Source organism: Aotus nancymaae, unplaced genomic scaffold (genome assembly GCF_030222135.1).
Source record: "Aotus nancymaae isolate 86718 unplaced genomic scaffold, 86718_ANA_hifiasm-v0.15.2.pri h1tg000029l, whole genome shotgun sequence".
Taxonomy (NCBI): Eukaryota; Metazoa; Chordata; class Mammalia; order Primates; family Aotidae; genus Aotus; species Aotus nancymaae.
In genome coordinates this window covers 63,939,849-63,956,755 of record NW_026988442.1, presented here as the reverse complement: position 1 = coordinate 63,956,755, position 16,907 = coordinate 63,939,849, and the positions used below count along the sequence as shown (strand labels likewise).

The 16,907-nt window shown below is 38.0% G+C and overlaps 2 protein-coding genes across 13 annotated transcripts in view; one reads left to right on the top strand and one right to left on the bottom strand.

Annotated features, from left to right (window-relative positions):
- Nucleotides 1–12,753, bottom strand: part of ORC4 (origin recognition complex subunit 4) — a 75,223-nt gene extending 62,470 nt beyond the window's left edge. For 2 of the 8 annotated variants that reach the window (XM_012457106.3, XM_012457107.3), the window contains exon 1: nt 11,750–11,980. The gene's annotated coding sequence lies outside the window, so the exon portion shown is untranslated. Of the gene's footprint in view, nt 1–11,749; nt 11,981–12,651 lie in introns of those variants that run through there. The other 6 variants (XM_064382797.1, XM_012457105.3, XM_012457108.3 and 3 more) reach the window with 6 other exon arrangements.
- MBD5 (methyl-CpG binding domain protein 5) overlaps nt 12,254–16,907 on the top strand; it is a 471,066-nt gene continuing 466,412 nt past the window's right edge. For all 5 annotated transcript variants that reach the window (XM_021668892.2, XM_064382791.1, XM_012457096.2 and 2 more), the window contains exon 1: nt 12,254–12,888. The gene's annotated coding sequence lies outside the window, so the exon portion shown is untranslated. The remainder of the gene's footprint in view (nt 12,889–16,907) is intronic.

The following is a 16,907-nucleotide window of genomic DNA, read 5'->3' as shown; positions in this document are numbered from 1 at the left end:
TGAATTCTACCAAACATTTAAAGAACTAACATCAATCCTACTCAAATTATTCCCAGAAATCAAGGAGGATCTCCAAACTCATTTTATGAGACCAGATTTAATCTTTTTGTTTTTTTCCTTTTGAGACAGAATCTCACTCTGTTGCCCAGACTGGACTGCAATGGTGTGATCTTGGCTCACTGCAACCTCTGCCTCCTGGGTTCAAGTGATTCCCGACTCAGCCTCCTGAGTAGCTGGGATTACAGGCATGAGCCACTACGCCCAGCTGATTTTCATATTTTTAGTAGAGAGGGGTTTCACCATGTTGGCCAGGCTGGTCTCAAATTCCTGGCCTCAGGTAATCTGCCCACCTCAGTCTCCCAAAGTGCTGGGATTACAGGCATGAGCCACCATACCTGGCCCCAGATTTATTCTGATCCCAAAACCAGACAAAGATACAACAACAACAAAAAGAAACTATAGGCCAGTATCTGTCATGAAAATAGATATAAAAATCCTCAACAAAATATAGCAAGCCAAATTCAACAATGAATTAAAAAGATCGTCATAATCAAGTGGGATTCATCCCAGGGATGAAAGGATGGTTCAATGTAATGTAAATCAATCAATATGATACATCATATCAACAGAATAAGGACAAAAAGTGTATGACCATTTCAATAGATGCCAAAAAATTTTTTTTGATAAAATTCAGTAACCCTTGATAATAAAAACTCTCAGTAAACTAGGGACAAAAGTGTCATACCTCAACATGATAAGGCCATATAAAACAAACCCACAGTTAGTATCAGACTGAATGGGGGAAAAGCTGAAAGCCTTTCTTCTAAGATCTAGAAGAAGATAAGGATGGGCATTTTCACCACTATCATTCAAGACAGTAATACAAGTCCTAGGCAGAGTAAACAGGTAAGAGAATAAATAAAGGACATCCAAAGTGGAAAGGAAGAAGTAAAATTATCATTGTTTGCAGCTGATGTGATCTTATATTTAAAAAACCTAAAGACTCCAACAAATGACTATTAGAACGAATAAACAAGTTCAGTAACATTGCAGTATATGAAACCAACATACAAAAATCCGTAGAATTTCTCTATGCCAACAGTGACAACCTATCTGAAAAAGAAATCAAGAAAGTAATCCCATTTACAATAGCAACAAATAATTTTAAAAAGCTAGGAATAAACTTAACCAACTACAAAGCAAACTATAAAACACTGATGAAATAAATATAAGAGAATACAAACAAATGAAAAGACATTCTATGTTCATGGGTTGAAAAAAATTAATATTGTTAAAATGACAATACTACCCAATACAATCTATAGATTCAAAGCAATCCCTATCAAGAGCAATGACAATCTTCACAGAAATAGAAAAAAAAAAAAAAACTCCTGAAATTGTATGGAAACACGAAAGACTCCATATAACCAAAACAATCCTGACCAAAAAGAACAAAGTTGGTAACTGGTAGAGTATCACACTACCAGACCTCAAAATATACTACAGAGCTGTAGTAACCAAAATAGCATGGTACTGGCATAAAAACAGACACACAGAACAACAGAACGGAGCCCAGAGATTTATCCATGTATTTAAAGCCAATTAGTTTTTTACTAAGGTGACAAAAACACTCATTGAGGAAAGAACAGTCTCTTCAATAAATGGTGTTGAGAAAACCGGATGTCTAAATTCAGAAGAACAAAAGTAGACCCCTAACTCTTGCCATATATAAAAACCAAAGAAAAATGCATTAAAGACTTAAATCTATGAAACTACTAGAGGAAACCATTGGTTAAAAACTCTAGGACACTCGTCTAGGCAAAGATTTCTTAAATAAGACCTCAAAAACACAAGCAACTGAAGCAAAATAAAATAAAATATCAACAAATGGCATCACTCCAAGCCAAAAAGTTTCTGCACAGCAGTGAAAACAATAAAGTGAAGACATAACATGTAGAATGGGAAAAAAGATTTCAAACTAATATCTGACAAAGGATTAATAACTAGAATAGATGAGTCTCAAATCACTCAATAGGAAAGAAACAAATAATCTGATTTAAAAATGGGCAAAAGATCTGAGGAAACATTTCTCAAGAAGAAATACAAATGGCCTGAATAGACGAATAACAAGGTCTGAAGTCGAGGCAGCAATTAAAAGCCTACCACCCAAAAAAAGCCCAGGCCCAGATGGGTTCACAGCCGAATTCTACCAGACATACAAAGAGGAACTGGTACCATTCCTTCTGAAACTATTCCAAATAATCCAAAAAGAGAGAATTCTTCCCAAATCATTTTATGAGACCAACATCATCCTGATACCAAACCCAGCAGAGACTCAACAAGATAAGAAAACTACAGGCCAATATCCATGATGAACATAGATGCAAAAATCTTCAATAAAATACTGGCAAACCGATTACAACAGCACATCAAAAAGCTTATCCACCATGATCAAGTAGGATTGATCCCGGAGATGCAAGGCTGGTTCAATATACGCAAGTCTATAAATGTAATTCACCACATAAACAGAACCAAAGACAAAAACCACATGATTATCTCAATTGATGCAGAGAAGGCCTTCCACAAAATTCAACAGCCCTTTATGCTAAAAACTCTCAATAAACTAGGTATCGACGGAACGTATCTCAAAATAATAGAATCTATTTACGACAAACCGACAGCCAATATCATACTGAATGGGCAAAAACTGGAAGCATTCCCTTTGAAATCTGGCACTAGACAAGGATGCCCTCTCTCACCACTCCTATTCAATATAGTACTGGAAGTTCTAGCCAGAGCAATCAGGCAAGAAAAAGAAATAAAGGGTATTCAATTAGGAAAGGAGGAAGTCAAATTGTCTCTATTTGCAGACGACATGATTGTATATCTAGAAGACCCTATCATCTCAGCCCAAAATCTCCTGAAACTGATAAGCAACTTCAGCAAAGTCTCAGGATACAAAATCAATGTGCAAAAATCACAAGCATTCCTATACACCAATAACAGATGTAAAGACAGCCATATCAAGAACAAACTGCCATTCACAATTTCTACAAAGAGAATAAAATACCTAGGAATACAACTAACAAGGAACGTAAAGGACGTCTTCAAGGAGAACTACAAACCACTGCTCAACGAAATAAGAGAGGACACAAACAGATGGAGAAACATTCCATGTTCATGGTTAGGAAGAATCAATATCGTGAAAATGGCCATACCGCCCAAAGTAATTTACAGATTCAACGCTATCCCCATCAAGCTACCAATGACTTTCTTCACAGAACTGGAAAAAATCACCTTAAACTTCATATGGAACCAAAAGAGAGCCCGCATAGCCAAGTCAATTCTAAGCAAAAAGAACAAAGCGGTAGGCATCACACTACCGGACATCAAACTATACTACAAGGATACAGTAATCAAAACAGCATGGTACTGGTACCAAAACAGAGATATAGACCAATGGAACAGAACAGAGGCCTCGGAGGCAACACAACATATCTACAACCATCCGATCTTTGACAAACCTGATAAAAACAAGCAATGGGGAAAGGATTCCCTGTTTAATAAGTGGTGTTGGGAAAACTGGCTAGCCATATGCAGAAAGCAGAAACTGGACCCTTTCCTGACACCTTACACTAAAATTGACTCCAGATGGATTAAAGACTTAAACCTAAGACCTAACACCATAAAAACCCTAGAAGGAAACCTAGGCAAAACCATTCAGGACATAGGCGTAGGCAAGGACTTTATGACCAAAACACCAAAAGCATTGGCAACAAAAGCCAAAATAGACAAATGGGACCTAATCAAACTCCACGGCTTCTGCACGGCGAAAGAAACAGTCAATAGAGTGAATCGGCAACCAACAGAATGGGAAAAAATTTTTGCAGCCTACCCAGCTGACAAAGGGCTGATATCCAGAATTTACAATGAGCTAAAAAAGATTTACAAGAAAAAAACAAACAAGCCTATTCAAAAATGGGCGAAGGATATGAACAGATACTTTACAAAAGAAGACATACATGAGGCCAACAAACATATGAAAAAATGCTCATCATCACTGGTCATTAGAGAAATGCAAATCAAAACTACATTGAGATACCATCTCACGCCAGTTAGAATGGCGATCATTAAAAAATCTGGAGACAACAGATGCTGGAGAGGATGTGGAGAAATAGGAAAACTTTTACACTGTTGGTGGGAGTGTAAATCAGTTCAACCATTGTGGAAGACAGTGTGGCGATTCCTCAAGGACCTAGAAATAGAAATTCCATTTGACCCAGCAATCCCATTACTGGGTATATATCCAAAGGATTATAAAATCGTTCTACTATAAGGACACATGCACACGAATGTTCATTGTAGCACAGTTTACAATAGCAAAGACCTGGAACCAACCCAAATGCCCATTGATGATAGAGTGGACAGGAAAAATGTGGCACATATACACCATGGAATATTATGCAGCCATCAAAAACGATGAGTTCGCGTCCTTTGTAGGGACATGGATGAACCTGGAAACCATCATTCTCAGCAAACTGACACAAGAACACAAAATCAAACATCGCATGTTCTCACTCATAGACGGGTATTGAACAGTGGGAACACATGGACACAGGGAGAGGAGCACAATACACTGGGGTCTGTTGGCGGGGAGTGGGGGCGACAGCAGGGGGTGTGGAGTCGGGGAGAGATAGCATGGGAGAAATGCCACATATAGGTGAAGGGGAGGAAGGCAGCAAATCACACTGCCACGTATGCACCTATGCAACAACCTTGCATGTTCTTCACATGTACCCCAAAACCGAAAATGCAATAAAAAAAAAAAGTAAATGTTCACTGTATAAAAAAAAAAAATACAAATGGCAAAGAGGTATATAAAAAATGCTCCAAATTATTTATCATCAGAGAAATACAAATCAAAATTACAATGAGGTATCATCTCACCCCAGTTCAAATGGCTTTTATCAAAAAAACAATCAATAGCAGATGCTGGTGAGAATGTGGAAAAAGGGGGCCCCTGTACACTGTTGGTGGGGATGTAAACTGGCACAGTCACAAGAGAGAATAGTATGGAGCTTCCTAAAAACACAACAAATAGAACTACAATCCTGCAATCCCACTACTGAGTATATATCCTGAAGAAAGGAAATCAGTATATAAAAGAGATATCTGTACTCCCGTGTTAAATGCAGCACTATACACAATAGCCAGGATATGGAATCAACCTAACTGTAAATCAATGGATGGATAAAGAAATGTGGTACATATACACAATGGAATGTTATTCAGCCATTAAAAAGAATGAAATCCTGTCATTTTTAACTACACGGATGCAACTAGCAGACATTATGTTAAGGGAAATAAGCCAAGCATTTTGGCAAGTATCACATGTTCTCATGCATATGTGGAAGCTTCAAAAAAAATTTTGGCTCAAAGCATAAATATCTTAAAATCAAATCTCAAAAATAAAAAAAAGATAATTAGGGTTTTATTTATGGTAGTGGCAGACAGGACAAACCTTTCTGCTGAGGCCAACAAAAAAACTAAATAAAAATGAATGAAATAAGGTAATGTGAAATTACATACCAAATTCCATGTGAAATTAAACCAGAAATGGACTGCTTGAGCCCAAGGGCTCAGGATCATCCTACAATACAGTAAGACCTCGTTTTTTTGTTTTTTTTTTTTAATAATATTAAAAATAAAAGATAAAAATAAAAGCACAGGGCCCACCAAAGCTAGGGACTCAGATAAACCATCCAATTTACATTCATAGTTTAAGGACAATATCATGAGAATAAGAGGAAATTGAAGGAAAGTAGGATTCATGATCTTAAAGTCTTGCTCAATGTCATGTGTATGACAGAAGGAATCCCAACTCTTGAACATGAATAAAGTGACTTGGGACCAACAGCACCCCTAGAGATCTTTCCTAGAAAAATAAACCTTCTTAAGAAAGATACTAATATTCTAGCACTCCTCTTTTCCTATAATTTTTTAAATGCAACTGGTACTCAAGGCACACAAGAAAAAAATATCATGAGCCAGCAGACACAGACACAGAAAATTTAGAAACTGGAATTATCTGTAACAAACAACAAATGAACTATGAATATAATCAGCACTTCACAGCCACAGATTCCCTCAACCAAGGATTATAAAAATATGTATAGTTTTAAAAATACAACAAAAAATAACGGAAATTAAAAAAAAAACCAAGACGGTATAACAATTATTTACATAGCATCTACATTGTAGTAGGTACCATAAGTAATCTAGAGATTATTTAAAATACGTGGGAGGATGTGTGTAGGCTGTATGCAAATATGATGGCATTTTATATAAGGAATTTGAGCTGCCTGTGGATTGTCATATCTGCACAGCGTTCTGAAACCAATCTCCGGCAGATACTAAGAAGCAACTGCAGAAAGTAAGAATATCACCAATATCTTTAAAAAGATACTGATGCACTGATTTCATAATCTCAATGAATACAAGGCAAAATAAAGAATTCCACATGATGATTTAACATTGTCTCTACCCCCACAACCACACTTGACTAGGAAAAAAATAAAAAGGGCTGGACACAGTGGCTCACACCTGTAATCCCAGCACTTTGGGAGGCCAAGGCTGGTAGATCACAAGGTCAGGAGTTTGAGACCAGTCTGGCCAATATGGTGAAACTCTATCTCTACTAAAAAACAAAAGTTAGCTGGGCATGGTGGCATGTGCCTGTAGTTTCCGCTACTTGGAAGGCTGAGGCAGAAGAATCCCTTGAACCCGGGAGGCAGAGGTTGCAGCGAGCTGAGATCGAGCCACTGCACTCCAGCCTGGGCGACAGAGCAAGACTCCATCTCAAAGAAAGAAAGAAAGAAAGAAAAAAAGAATTCTACACAAAAACATCAGAGTGAAACAGCAGAAAAATTATTACCCACCCCCCGAAAAAAATTCTAAAAGACAGATTTCCTTCAAAGCAGTAAGAATTATTAGGTTGGTAAAAAATTAATTGTGGTTTTTGCATTGTTGGAATTTGCCATTTGATACTGGAATACATTCTTAAATAAATGTGGTTATGTTATACATCATTTTAATGGGCATTTCTTGCTTTTTTTTTTTGCTAATGACTTATTTGCTATTTATATTTATTTTAGACTATGAAAATGAGCTTACACAAAAAGCAAATTCAAGCAATTTTCTTATTCAAGTTCAAAATGGGTTGTAAAGCAGCAGAGACAACTAGCAACATCAACAATGCATTTGGCCCAGGACCTGCTAATGAACATACAGTGCAGTGGTGGTTCAAGAAGTTTTACAAAGGATGTGAGATCCTTGAGGATGAGGAGCGTAGTGGCTGGCCATTGGAAGTTGACAACAACTTACTGAGAGCAATCGTTGAAGTTTGATTCTCTTAAAACTACACAAGAAGTTGCTTAAGAACTCAGCCTAAGAACTCAATGTTGACCATTCTACAGCTGTTCAGCATTTGAAACAAACTGGAAAGGTGAAAAAGCTTCGTAAGTGGGTGCCTCACGAGCTGAGCAAAAATTGTAAAAACTGCTATTTTGAAGTGTTGTCTTCTCTTATTCTTCACAACAATTAACCATTTCTCAATCAGACTGTGAGGTTTGACAAAACATAGATTTTATATGACAACCAGCAATGACCAGCTCAGTGGTTGGACAGAGAAGAAGCTCCAAAGCACTTCACAAAGCCAAACTTGAACCAAAAAAAGGTCATGGTCACTGTCTGGTGGTCTGATCCACTACAACTTTCTGAATCCTGGAGAAAACATTATATCTGAGAAGTATCCTCAGCAAATTAATGAAATACACTTAAAACTGTATGCCTGCAGCCAGCATGGGTCAGCAGAAAGGGCCCAATTCTTCTCCACAGTAATGCACAACTGCACATTGCACAACCAACACTTCAAAAGTTGAATGAATTGGGCTACGAAGTTTTGCCTCATACGCCATATTCACCTGTCCTCTCATCAACTGACTACTACTTCTTCAAGCATCTCTATAACTTTTTGCAGGGAAAATGCTTCCACAACCAGCAGGATGCAGGAAAATGCTTTCCAAGACTTTGTGAAATCCTGAAAAAAGGATTCTTATATTATAGGAATAAACAAACTTATTTCTCATTGGCAAAAATGTGTTGATTGTAATGATTCCTATTCTGATTAATAAAGACACATTTGAGCCTAGTTATAATGATTCAAAATTCACGGTCCAAAACCACAATTCCTTTTGCATCAACCTAGTAGATTGATAGCTGATTTCTCAAAATCAGTAATGAAAGCCAAAAACAGTGGGATGTTATCTTCAAGGTTTAAGTGAAACAAATAACCACAAATCTACAATACCCCCAAAACATTTTTCAAGATTAAAGGCAAAACAAAAAATTAAGACAAAGCAAAAAAATTAAGAGAATCAGCATGTCTGCATTATAAAACTTCTACTGAGTGTGCTAAAGCAAAAGTTAAAAGATGCCAAAAGAAAAGTCAGAGATGCAGGAAGCAATTAAGAAGTGGTAAAAACATAGGAACATCTAGCTAAAAGTACTGTCCAGCAGAAATACAGTAAAAGTGACATAAGTAATTTAAAATTTTCTAGTGTTGGCACTAAAAGTAAAACAATTAATTATAATTCCAACATGTAATCATAATGAAAAACTGAGGTATTTTACATTGTTTTCATACTGTCTTTGAAATCTGGTGTTTATAGAATATCACAGTGTAGATGCTCAATTAAAACTGCCATAAAAATACTGGATCTACATTTTTATATAATTTACAGTTAAGGCTGGGTGCAGTGGCTCATGCCTGTAATCCCAGCACTTTGGGAGGCCAAGGCAAGTGGATCACTTGACGTCAGGAGTTCGAGATCAGCCTTGCCAAAATGGTGAAACTTCACCTCTACTAAAAATAAAAACATTAACCAGGCATGGTGGCACATGCCTGAAATCCCAGCTACTCAACAGGCTGAGGCAAGAGAATCATTTGAACTCCGGCAGCGGAAGTTGCAGTGAGCCAAGATCATGCTACTGTAATCCAGCCTGGGCGACAGAGTGAGACTCCATCTCCAGGAATAAAAAAAAAAATCTCCAAAAGTAAAAATAATTTGTGGTTAAGAAACGTTTATATGTTTCAGTTGTTCCAAATATACAGGTTTTACAATAACCGAATCAAGTGTCAGTTTTTAAACTTCATTGAATACTAAATAAAAGTAAAAATTCAGTTCCTCAGTCACACTAGCCACATTTCCAAGTGCTCAAAAGACACATGCAGCTAGTAGCTACTATACTGAATAGCACGGACAGAAGATTCAAAAATAACCCCGCCAAAGATTTAAAAAGATAATGCACAAAAGATGTAAAAATTAAAAAGACAATTCTAGAAAGAGGAAATCCAAATAGCTGGTAAGTTTTTGAAAAAGTGCTCAAATTCTTTCATATCCTGGGCAGGGTAAATTAAAACAACAGTAAGATAAAGCCACATTCATCAAGTTGGGAAAAATGAAAAATAGCTCTTCGTGAGACAGTAAAAATAAAGGGATCTACCATATACTGATGTTGGAGTATACACTAGTGCATCTACTTTGGAAAAGGCATACTAGTGAAGTTGAAGATAAACATACATACTCTACAAAAATACATAATTTGCATAAGAATACATGTACAAGAACATTCATAATAGCATTATTCATCATTGCCAAAAATGGAACACAATCCAAATGTTTATTAATATTAGACTAGTTAAACTGTGGCTCATTTCCATTAAGATTTTTTATACTATACTTATTATACTATAGATATTACTATATTGCAATATAAGAACTATACTACAGATAATACTATATTGCAATCGAAGAACTAAATGTACTATTTAAATCTTAGCTGCATGACAGAAAAAGATACATAATAATACGTAACATATAATCCACTTACATACAATTAAAAAACAGGCTAAATGAATCTAAATTGCTTAGGAATGCTGACACAGGTGGCTAAGAAATACTAAGAAAGAAAGCAGTAAATAATTGCCATTAAAATCAGGATACTGGACCAGGCACGGTGCCTCACGCCTGTAATCCCAGCACTTTGGTAGGCCGAGGCAGGCGGATCACCTGAGGTCGGGAGTTCAAGACCAGCCTAATCAACATGGAGAAACCCCGTCTCTACTAAAAATACAAAATTAGCCAGGCGTGGTGGCGCATGCCTGTGATCCTAGCTACTCGGGAGGCTGAGTGAGGCAGGAGAATCGCTTGAACAGGAAGGCAGAGGTTGCGGAGAGCTAAGATCGCACCATTGCACTCCAGCCTAGGCAACAAGAGTGAAACTCTGTCTCAAAAAAAATAATAATAATAAAAATAAATCAGTATGGTGTTAACCTCTGAAAGAACTGAGGAAGGGGATGATCAGGAATAGAATGGAGAGGGGAGCTTCTCAGGTTCTTGACTGTGGTAGTGGTTACAATGAATTCACTTTACATTCATTATACTATGTATTGATGTTTGTATGCTTAAATACTAAATATACAGAAAAAGATACAAAGGATTTAAAATTATATCTAAGACACATTAATTGCCTTGCTGTATTTTTTTTTTAATTACAAAGTTGCAGACATTTGATTACACTATAAAGAAAATTTTAAAGCACAGGAGTCTAATTTTGATGCCATCAGACATGATTTCGGTACACAACACAGAAACTAGTAAGCGTTAAGCAATGATGCATAAATTGAGTCCACTGCCAAAACTTACCGCAAGTAAAACGTGGAAAATTAGTACCTTTAACTGATAGTGTACCCCTTAAAGAACCTACACCACAGAATTAAATACCAACATAATAAACATGAAGAATTTTAGATTCTTTGTTTTATAAAAGAAAATACAATGATATTCCTTCAGAATACCTTTACAAAACAACTGAGACTGTAATGCTTTACATTAAGATTGTATGAAAACTATGTGGAAAAGAACCAGTACTATTTTACTATAAAAGCCTTACTAACGTAAATTTATAAATCCGTTGTTAAATATTTTGAGTTAATTCTAATTTCATGATAGAATCTCATTATTTTCAGCAAAAACAGCTAGCATTTGGCAAAGCAAAGGCTCAAAAGCTAAGGATAGTAACCAAAGAATCTTAAGACGAAACAGTCCTTTTAAAACTCTCATTTACAGTATAAGGGGAAACTCTGAACACGCCCCTTCTATTCATCAATCGTAAAACTCAACATTAAGGACCCACAGCCCTCTTCGAGAAAAAGCAAAGGCTTTGTGTTGCAGCAACAACGGAAGAGATGGAGGGAAGCTCCACTCAAGTCTTCCCTGCCTGCTCCTTCCCCAAAGCCACTCCAGAATACCAGGGAGGGTTGAGAGGTAAGGCATGAAGGGCGCAATATCCAGTATAAGCAACGCGACTGATGCACCTGGTCAAAATTCATACAGAGGACTTGTCTCTGTCCCCAGATAGAGATCCCCCGTTCTGCAGTCATGAGGGTCAGCTAATAAGGCTTCACACTTCCCTGCTGTCTTACACCCGGAACGTCACGCTCCTCACCTACCACCTCGATGCAGAGCTAGTCTCAGGACTCCCTGCACTTGTGAAGGATTCGTCGGCAAGCTCAAAGGGAGGACTCCAGACAGAGTTCGCTTGGTCCTGGCCTTTCCGGCCTATACAAGCCTGGCCCCCTCCCAATTCCCAATCTCCGCAGCCTTCCATCCTTCCCCTTTCGATTCACCTTTCGCCACCGACGCCGTTGGCCTTCGTTTGTGGCAAGTTTACCCCACCGTTAACTCTCGCATAAAAGCCTGCCTTTACCAGGGCAAACAGGGGAACCAACGCCTGCAGAAATCGCTTTACCCGATCGCCTGGCCGCGTCCTCTGCTAGGATTCACCTGCTGTGGCCAACGGTACACAACCACTCCCGGCATGCCTCGCGCACGCACCACCTCTTCCACCCCGCCCCTCTCTCGCCCAAACACGTGACCTCCTTTCGTCTCTGTCCACGCCCACTTCCGTTCCTCCACTTTCCCTTAGAAAGGAGGAGGGAGCTGGGGGTGTTAAAAGCGTAGCGACTTCCTCCTCCTCCCCGCCCCCGCCCCGTACCCCCTTCTACAATGTCTTCCGGGTCGCAATCGCCTCAGCGCCTTCTGGGAAAATATCTCATTTCCTCCCCTCCCCCTCCTCCTGCCTTCAACCAACCAGCCTCCCGTCAGAGACGGACATGCGCAGTGAGTGCCTCCCGTCTCTTCTACCCGAACCCCCCCTTCCCCCCAAGCAGAGAGACCCCAGCAGCAGCAGCAGCTGATGATGAAGAGGGAGGCAGTGGCAGAGGGGGGGCACCTTTTATTTCTATTTTTAAAGGGACAGGACACTAATTCTACCCCACTTCAACCTTGAATTGAGGGGGGTGGGGGGAAGGTGGCTGAGTTCCTTCCCCCACCCTCCAGCCCTGAGCCCAGAGAGGGGGATTGAGCCTGAGAGAGAAGGAGAAGGAGTTTCTTCTTCTTCGAAAATCCCCATCCACGACTCCTACCCCCTCACCCCTCCAACTCGCCTCCCTCCCGAGCCCCCTCCACCCTCCTCTTTGGCCGTGAGAGGAGGAGAGAAAGAAACCAAAAGCCTCTTAGCAACACAGACCCTTTGCTGCTGCTGCTGCTGCTGCTGCTGTTGCTGCTGCTGCTGCTGCTACTGCTGCTGCTGCTACTGCTGCTGCTTGGCCCTGGCTGGAGACATCTCACTACACCCAGGAGCAGCCACTTCCCCAGCTCTCCTCCTCCTCCTTCGCCTCCTCCTCCTCCACTCCCCCCCTTTATTACCCTTTGTGTCATCCTCCACAGCTCCAGGGAAGGCACTCAAAAGTGGGGGGCAGGAAAGGTAAGTGTGTCTGTGGGGGCTTCATTGCCTTCTTCTGGCTCTGACTTTCACTCCGGGGCAACAGTAGCACCAAACCACATACGCAGTGGAGCTCCGGGGTGAGGAGGGGGTGGTGCTGTGGGGGGGCAGTGAAGGAGGGGTTGGAGTAGGGAGGGGTGTGTGAGGTGAGTGCCCATCCTGTCAGGGGAGGAAGGGCACTTTTATTTTTATTTGCTGTTGTCAAAAGTGGTTTCTCTCCTCCAGCTAACATCTGATTGTGTCTTGCTCCAATGGGGGAGAATACAAAAACAACCCCCTCCTTCCTCCAATGAGGCGCCAGGGAAAGAGACAGAAAGAGGCACACTTTCTAGATGTCACTTAAAAAAAATTCATTGGAGAGCTCTTTTCTCTTTCCCCAGGAAAAGCTCCACTGCATTTGTTTCTGAGTGGGAAAATGTCGGGATCTGGATTGTATTGGAACTGCTTATCCATTTGTAGACCTGAGTGTTTTCCCCTTTTTGGTCCTGTATGAGATTTGGATATTGACTTTAGTGTTGGAAGACTTGATTGGTTTTTGCTTTAGGGGTTTCATTTTCCATTTTTTCGTTTTGTCTGACTTCCATGGAAAATTTCAAATTTTTAGTTGGTAGAGGCCTTTGGTTAGGTTTTGACTTGCATTATTGCTTTTTTTGTTAAATGTCTGTTTCATATATCAGTATATAAAGTCCAAAGCTCTATTATGCTTAAAGTTTAAATGCCACTGGTATTGTCTGTTCCCACATACCTTCCTGATACTTATTTTCCATATGATGAGAATATTAGCTATTTTATAATTACTCTGGGTATTTTTGTAATCTTTGTAACTTCTCTGAACAAGTAATCCCCATTGAAAACTTTATGTTGTTCTGGCTGCATGGAAGGCCAGACCTCTCCATCAATAGTTTGCTGGATTGGTACCACTTTCAGTTTTAACTGAATTATTTATTTACTGTTGTAAATTGAGATGAGTTTTTCATCTCAATTTCTCTTGGGATAGTGAACCAAATTGCTCACTATATGTAAAAGGAGACAAATTTCTAAAATATGTTTTCATGAGTCAAAGAAATCATGAACTTATAGTTAGTATATTAACTGCAGTTAGCTATAAATTGAAAGATAAATCCAGATTTAGGTTCATGGAATAACAATATTGATAAAAATCACTATTCATTTTTCTGTAGTATGTTCTTAGTGCATAGCTTTAAAATTCAGTGCTGTGTTTTATTTCACAAATGCTAGAAAGTATATTTCTGATGTAGGCCTTTTACTAGGGCTTCTATTGGAAAGTGTTATTTTGTTTCATATATACATTTCTTTATTCTTTCCTTGAAGATGGATGCACACATGCATATACACACACTCTCTTTCGCTCTCGCTCTCTCTCCCTCACACCCTTTTTTTGTAACTGCATTGATATCTCTGATCCCATAATTTATGTCAGCAAAAAATATTCTTCTGTAAAGCAGCAATTTTGTGATCAGACTGGCAATATGAAAACAGCAATTTGATCAACTAGAAAGGATTGAAGAAATATAAATCTAGAAGAATATTTGGCATAAATATTATAAAGACATGATAATACTTCTAATTTTTTATTTTCTTGATGGTTAAAGCTAAGCTATAATATACTCATATTTTAGTGACAGTAAAGTATTGCATATGTAGAAACTTGTTCTGTAAAATTTTAATTATCAACTGTGTGCAAAAGTAGACATTTACATACCGAAATAAAAAAGCTGTGTAGCAGTAAACAATATGGTCTTATTTCCCTTCTGTTATAAATTTGAACACTTTTATACCTTTCTCTGAGATGTAATTGGTGCATTTAAGCAGCAATCTGTGCCAAGTTCAAGTTTTTCTCCCAACATCAATACTGCCATTCCAAGTCCTTGTAAGATTTCTTGTTCTCATCTTAAACCTCAGTAACCTTAAAGGTAAGAGACAGACAGTAGAACTTACTTGACGAAATTAATTTTAAGAAAGCGAATTATGTAGATAATTGGGGTGGTAGTTGCTCAGTAGGTAGCTGAGTAAAAATTTAGTCTTGAGTTTAATGCCTTGACTTATTTTATTTTTTTAAAACATTTTTTATCACACCCCTCACCCTCACCCCCATGATCCTTTATGGTTAGAAGATTCCAGACTTTAAGTTGGATAATGATTTATGTTTAGAAACCCTTTTAAGTATTAAGAACTATTGATACTTCAGGATTGTAATAGTTTAACTAGTTGATATCTTGGAGGTCACCTTATCCAATTCTACATATTGCTGAAGTTCCAAGAACTTGAACTTGCCTGAGGTTCCAAGGCCTGTAAGTGGGCAGAGTGGAGACCAGAGGACTCAGGTCTCCTGATGCTCACTCTGCTGCACTACCTCATTTCCTTTGTCGGAAATGAAACTATCATGTACATTTCTGGGTATAGCATTTGAGGGTTTCGTATGAGGGCATATTATTGTAAGAATATTAAGATAACGTCAAAGCAATTATTTTGTCTACTTACATTCAATAATTAGTTGTTAATTTTTTAAAGAAGCATTAATTGTACTTACTGTAGATTACTACTATTTTGAAACTATTTCAGCTTTCTCTAATGCATATTTTCCCTTGCACTTACAATTAATCATTAAATATACTTACTGTTGTTTTAAGGACCTATATTTACAAGAATAAATGGAATGCATCTTCTATTCTAAATGTTTACTTGTGAATCTTGCCCTATGAACTACCTAAGAACAAACATTTTTGTTTTGTTAACACATCCTTCTACTTTTGGCACAATGTCTGGTACACAGTAGGCCCTACTAGTAGCTTGTCATAATCCATGTTAGTTTTAGAGTTAGGCATATTGGAATTTCTTTACTTGCATATGTGGAATTCCTTTCCTGTCCTTTTCTTGTCCTCCCTTGCTACAATTTTCACTACCATGAACATTTTTTCTTGAGAATTTTTTTCTTTATCTCTACTGTGGCTCTCATTTTTTCTAATTAAGAGTCAAATTAAATGCTATTAACAATATAGTACCCATAGGAACAAGTAAAACATATTCCCTTCTAATCTTTATACAAGAAAAAGTTTTACAAAAGTGATTTATTATGAATAAGCAATGATCAAACATGTTCCAGTTAAAAATATACTTGTAAAAATTGTTCAGGATGCACTTAAATTTTGTTTCATTGACTGGTGCAATAGGTTGTTGGAATGATTAGGCCGCTTTTACCAGCTCTATAAAACAAGTGCTACGTAGGTGACATGTTTCCCTGACTTTGTTTTTTTGGTCCTTACCCAGACAATTATCAACCTTCCAGTTTTCTATGGATATGAAGATTTACTCCTAGTCATCAGTGGGACCCCCATGAAGTCAGCCAGAAAGCCTATATCCAACTTATGTACCTTTGCAAACTTGTCTGGAATTTGACTGTATGTGCAAAACAGATTGTACTTAGTAATTCATTAAACATCTTTTGATCATCTGCTGTCTGCCAGGCACTGTGCTAGGCATCTGAAAAACAAAGATGGTCCCTGCAGTTTAATGTGAAGAGATATCTTAATTGTATTCCACAAGTGTATTGGTCATATCTTTGTTTTGGTGTTTCTACCTGAATAAATTTTATATTAACTAAATGGATACTGTTAGGTGGAAAAATGCATGTTTAAGAAGGATATTGCTGTTATTTTATTAAAATACAAATATATAAAAAAATTTTCCACTTAATACTGTATTCCAGGGATTTATATTCTGTATATAGTTAACACATTTTAGACAATGAAAATAGTCTATGTGGCTGCCTTTGCTGGATTTTTATTGCTAACAGTAATTCTTTTAAGATGACCAACAATGTTCATTAAATTATCTCATTAAATTTTTCCAAAAAAATACCCACCGCAAACTCTCTAAACTTAAATTTTTTTCTCAAAAGTAACTTTTTTCTGTGTTCTCTCATATAACGGATTATCTTTCATGATTCATTGGAAGACATTGTACATTGTCATTTTGAGTTT